Raw genomic sequence first — 6587 nt, forward strand, 5'->3', positions numbered from 1 at the left:
AGGCAGTCCTGGAACGTTTGATCTTCCCGTGTTAGCCTCTTCAGTAGCCAAGATGGCAGTCCTGGGCTCTCAGTCCTGGGCTCTCAGTCCTGGGCTCTCAGTCCTGGCTTGTGAACATGTGTTTGTTTGCAGATTCAGTAAAGGGATTTTTGCTTCCACTTTGATGAAGTCCAGGGGTACACACTTAAGGGTTGACTTCATGTAGAAACTCTTGCACCAAGGAATTAATGCCACCAAAGTGAGGTACTGACTGTGACATTGCACTGGGCACAGGGACATAAAGGAGATGTGCTGGCTTTACAAAACCAAGCCCCCCTGCCTCCGTCCCTCCTTTCTTCTTTCTGTCCTAGACTTGAGGACCATTTCACTAGATTTTGAGAGAAAACCACAAGACAGGCAAGCTATTAAAACCCACAGCTCCTGGAAGGAGGAAGGCAATAGAGATAAAGAAGGAAAGGGAGACCTGGGTTAGAGTCCACAGCAAACCGCAGGCTGCTCTGTATGGAGTGTAGTCTTTGGAGAAACAGGGTGGCAGCCTAAGGCACCAGGGCAAGCATGGCTAGAATTTGGGAATCCAATGAAGAGCCATGAAGAAAAAAAGCAAACAAAAGGTCCAGGGAGGGCTGGAGAGATGGCTCAGTGGTTAAGAGCACTGACAGCTCTGCCAGAGGTCCTGAGTTCAATTCCCAGCAACCACATGGTGGCTCACAATCATCTGAAATGGGATCCAATGCCCTCTTCTGGTGTGTCTGAAGACAGCAACAGTGTACTCATATAAATAAAAAATAAATAAATCTTAAAAAAAAAAAAGGTCTAGGGAAATGGCTCAGGGGTGAAATCCCCTGCTCTGCAGGCACAAGGACCAGAATTTCACACAAGTGAAAAGTCTGAAACCGGACAGTGGTGGTGCACGCCTTTAATCCCAGCACTTGGGAGGCAGAGGCAGGCGGATTTCTGAGTTCAAGACCAGGCTGGTCTACCGAGTGAGTTCCAGGACAGCCAGGGCTACACAGAGAAATCTTGTCTCAAAAAACCAAACCAAACCAAACCAAAAAAAAAAAAAAGAAAAAAAGAAAGAAAGAAAGAAAGAAAGAAAAGAAAAAAAAGAAAGTCTGTCATGGTCGTGTTGTATCTGTAACCCCGGCTTTATGGGCGAAGCCAGGAAGATCTTACAGGTCAGCTAGTCTATCCAACATGGTGAACTTCCAGTTCATGAGAGAAACTGTCTTAAGGTAAGAAGAACAGAACAGTAGAGGAAGACACCCAATGTGTGCTCTGCCCTCTGTATTTCTGGGAATGATTATACAAGCTGATTCACATTCTCATGCTTGTGAAATGAGTGTATGTGTGCACATGCATACACACACACACACACAGACAGAGAGAGACACGGAGACAGAGAGAGACACAGAGAGACACAGAAGAGACCAAAAGGAGAATTTTATGGTTTTCTATTTCTCCTCCTTTTTCTTTTGAGATGGGGGTTTCATGTTCGGGCTGGCTTTGAACATAATATGTAGCTGAGGCTAGCCTTGAACATCCTGATCCTCCTGCCTCCACCTCCCAAGTGCTGGGATTACAGTTGTGTGCCACCATGTCTGGCCCAAAAGGCATTATTACCAAGGGACTAGTGATGTAGGAGCAGGAAGAATAAATACCTAAATAATAAGTATGCAGAAACATGTCCAATAACCACATCGTTGAGCATTCGTTATGTGCTAAGCACTGACTTAAGTGTTATGTGTGTATTACCTAAGGGATTCTTACCACAGCCCAGTGAAGTAAGTGCTGCTATTATTTTTATTTAACAGATGAGGAAAGCGATGCTTAGAGGTTATGTCAGGGGGAAGTGGTCGGTTTGAATGGTCTGAAAGGACTCATTAACGTCTCACCATCTTCACAAGGCACATGATCCAGAGTAATCTTAATGACCTTCTCTCCGAGTTTTTTTTTTTTTTTTTAATCTCTCTTTCCCAAATCCAGATTCTTCCCATAGCTTCGCGAATCTGCTCTAGGATGGATGCAAAGGCTCCTGTTTCCATGGTGACGGGGAGGTTGGTACTCGACAAGTGTAGGCGCTGGGGAGACTTGTCTCAGAATGGAAAGGTGTCGCAGTAGGGCCCTTGAGAAAGCCAAGTCTGAGAGACTGGACCTCCCTGGAACTCCAGCAGCGCCTCCACAATCGCCTCGCCCCTACCCCCCACCCCCGACCCCCGGCTAACCTGGGGGACTCGAACCCAGGGAAGCAAGCACAGACTCCCCAGACTCAAGCCAGGTGGCTGGCGGGAAGCCTGTCCCGTGGGGGGTTCCGCCCGGTCCATGCCCCCTCCGCCTGGTATTCCACGGGTGAGCGCTCGAACTGCCTGGCTCTCCCCCGGCCGAGCGAGCCGAGCGGCCGGCAGGGGGCAGTGTCTTCCTCGCAGAAGCCGTGCCAGGCGCCCAGGCTCGCTCCGCTGGCTTCAGGTCCTTTTCAGCTGATAGGTAGTCGGTGGATTTCAGAACAGGAGATAGATAGGTTGCTGGTGAGGGCTGGGAGCCGTTGAATTGTGGGTCTTTAGTGGTGGGCCTCGCTGAGCTTAAGGTCACAGGATAGGCGGCGGAAGTAATCAAAGCTTAATTTCTAATGAGGGGGAGGCTCACTCATTCATTCAGCGTGTGTTTACTGAGTATACAACTATCACAGATACAATCAGAACAAATATTTACAGACTGCACGATGGTTCTTCACCTTCTTTTGAGGGGGAAGTGTCACATCTCTTTTTTTAAAACTGATTTTTATGTATATGGGTGGTCTGCATGTATGTTTGTGCACCGCAAGTGTGCCTCCGATGACAAGGAGGGCATTGGAGCTACAGATAGATGATGGTGAACTGCCTGCCATGTGGGTGCTGGGAATCGAACCTCGCTCCCATGCGAGAGCAACCAGTGTGTTTAGCTGGTGAGCCATCTCTCCAGACTCTGGAGCTCTTTTAAGATCATGACAAAAAGTGTAGATTCTCCCCCAGAAAGGATATACCATGAAATTAAAAACATTTCATACTTTTTGGAAGCCCCATAAGCCCCTGCCTGATAATGGCTTCTGTTCAACAGAAGGAAAGCAAAGTGTTACTCGGAGTGCCCACCCAGGGCTCGGTTGTGTGTGTGTGTGTGTGTGTGTGTGTGTGTGTGTGTGTGTAAGGTAGATATAGCAAGAAAGAAGACAAAAATAGGCCATGCAGTGGTGGCGCACACCTTTAATCCCAGCACTCCAGAGGCAGAGGCAGGCAGATCTCTGAGTTCCAGGCCAGCCTGGTCTACAGAGTGAGTTCCAGGACAGCCAGGGCTACACAGAAACCCTTTCTTGAAGAGTAGTACCATGAGTACCACAGGCATGCATGGTGCCCATGAATGCCAGGAGGGGGCACTGGATCCCATAGAACTAGAATTACAGATGGCTGTAAGTTGGTGCGTGGATACTGGGAACCAAACCCAGTTCTTCTGCAAGAGCATCAGACAGGAATACTTGATTTGAGGGGAAGAGGGAGTAATGGCTATTTTTGGTTGTCAACTTGACTATATCTGGAATTAACTAAAACCCAAGTGGCTGGGTACACCTGTGAGAGATTTGGGGGGGGGGTTTCCTTAATTAAATCACTTGAAGTGTAAAGATCCACTTTTTTTTTTTTTTTTTTGAGACAGGGTTTCTCTGTGTAGCCCTGGCTGTCCTGGAACTCACTCTGTAGACCAGGCTGGCTTCAAACTCAGAAGTCGGCCTGCCTCTGCCTCCCAAGTGCTGGGATTAAAGGCGTGCGCCACCACCGCCCGGTGAGACCTTTTTTTTTTTTTTTTTTAAAAAAAAAAGGAATTATTTATTTATTTTAGGTATATGAGTCACTGTAGCTGTTTTCAGACACACCAGAAGAGGACATCATATCCTGTTACATACGGTTTGAGCCATCATATGGTTGTTGGGAATTGAACTCAGGACCTCTGGAAGAGCAGTCAGTGCTCTTAACTGCTGAGCCATCTCTTCTAATCCAGACCTTTTGAGATGTGAAGATCCATCTTTAATCTGGGCCACACCTTCTGGTGGTAGCCTATATACAGGACAGGGAAGAAGGAAGCTTTTGTCTTTTCTTGTTTGCTCTTGCCCTCACTGATAAGTCCATTCGCTGCCAGTAGACTGATGTTAGAGGCTGCTTCTTTGGCATTCTGGCCTCTATTAAAGACCAACTGAGACATCGAGCCTAATGGACTGAACAGTGGCTGGATTCTTGGACTTCTTCTGTTGGTAGACAGCCATTATTGGACTACCTGAACCACAATCTGTAAGCCATCTAAAAAAATCCCATTATATATTGTATATAACTATATACTATACATAATATATATTATGTGATATGTTCTATAATTATATGATATATACTATATGTAGTATCTATTAATATATTAATACTAATTATATTAACATACAGTATATATTAATGTGTATTATATATTAATATATACTAGTACATATTATTTAAAACATATTTGTATTATATATTTATTTATATGACTATAAATATATGTTTTATATATAGTAATATACATTAATTATATCAATATATGAATTATTATATTAATATGTGTTGGTTTTTTGTTTTTGTTTTTTGTTTTTGTTTTTTTTTTGAGACAGGGTTTCTCTGTGTAGCCCTGGCTGTCCTGGAACTCACTCTGTAGACCAGGCTGGCCTCAAACTCAGAAATCTGTCTGCCTCTGCCTCCAAAGTGCTGGGATTAAAGGCGTGCGCCACCACCACCGCCCGGCATATGTGTTGTATGTAATGTATGTTAATATATAATTATATATGTGTTCATTCTATAAGTTCTGTCCCTCTAGAGAACACTGACTAATAAAGAGAAGTTATGCAGAAGTTATATGTTTGTATTCTTTGTCAGGTGCACTTGTGCTCTCGTGTGTGTGTGTGTGTGTGTGTGTGTGTGTGTGTGTGTGTAAGCTAGAAGACAGCCTCAGCTGTCATTCCTTAGTCACTTTCTACTTTGTTTTTTAGGCAGTCTCATATTGGTCTGGGTCTCCAGGGATCTGCAGGAAGGCTGGGCTGCCCTTTCTGAGTCCCAGGGATCTGTATCTGGCTAACACGTGGGTCCTGGAGGATCAAACTCAGGTTCTCACACCTGCAAGCAAGCACTTTACCAATAGAGCTACCACCCCAGCCCAGGAATGCATGTTAGATTACAACCCAAAGCACACCTGACACCAGATAAACCACAGATGTGTACATATAGACACGTGCATCTGTTTTCTAAAGTGCGGTGGAATACTAAGTGCAATGCACTCCGATTAAAAAAAAAAAAAGTCAGGGGCCGAGAGATGGCTCAGCAGCTAAGAGCACTTGTTGCTTTTGCAGAGGAACTAGATTAAATTCCCAGTGCCCACTCGGCAGCTCACAGCCATCTGTAACTCCAGTTCCTGGGGATCCAGGGTACCCTTCTGGTCTCTATGGACTCGACACACACATACACACACACACGGTTCACATAAAATTAAATTTAATTTTAAAAAGTTGTCAGGATATCATCCATTCAAATAAAATTAATTAAACTTAAATAAAAAAATCCTGTCAGGATACATGAAATAAATTTCTCAGTCCAGTGTACTCTGTCATATGAGACACAAACTTAAGAGATGTCACTGGCTGTTCCTTCTGCCAGGAATGTCCTTTTCCTTGATTGTGCCTGTTAACCCCTTACGTCCTGGAGTTCTCAAGTGGGCATTACCTGCCCAGACTAAAAGGGCCCTCTGGTTTTTCTCTTCCACATACTCAAAACGGCCTCTGCCACCATTTTTTCTGGCTTATGTTTTTGTTTACATATCTTCTGTTATTGTTTTGCTGTTTTTAAAGTGCTTTATTACTATGTATGTATGTATGTATGTATGTATACATGTATGGGGCACACACATGCCTCGGTGCTCATCTGATGGTCTGAGGGCAACTTCCCAGAGTAGGTTCTGTCCTTCCATTAAGTCGGTTCTAGATATCAGAATCAGGCCATTGGGCTTGGCAGCAGACACCTTTACCAGTTGAGCCATCTCTCCTGTGCTTTCGATTGTCTTTCTGCCCCCTATGGCATGGTGAACTCCACAGGGACAGGGACCAACCAGTATTGTGTCTAGAATAGTGCTTGGAGCTCGGGGATTTGGTAGCATAAAGAGTGAAAGGCTCACTAGCATCTGCCCTCCTCGGGTCTCACCACTCCATCTACTGTGTCCAAGCCTGGACAGTGCCAGGAGCCCCTTCAACAACATGGTCAGTCCAGTGTCTGGACACCACAGCATGTACTCCGGACTCCTGGGGTAGGTCAGACTAGTTACCCACAATCCTTCTCAGCAGAGAACACACAATGGACTGTCTGACTGGACTCCCGCCAGACACAGTGAAGACAACCACGCCACCGGTGGACTCTGGATCTGCATGCTCTGTCTGTATTGTCCACCACTCCTCGGTCCTCTGGGGGATTAGAATCAATGGTACAGAGCACAGTGACAGACCTCACTCGTGAGGTAGCCAGATTGCATCCAAAGCCTGTCTATGACACTCACAGAGA

This window comes from Grammomys surdaster, unplaced genomic scaffold (genome assembly GCF_004785775.1).
Source record: "Grammomys surdaster isolate TR1022 unplaced genomic scaffold, NIH_TR_1.0 125742, whole genome shotgun sequence".
NCBI classification, from domain to species: Eukaryota; Metazoa; Chordata; class Mammalia; order Rodentia; family Muridae; genus Grammomys; species Grammomys surdaster.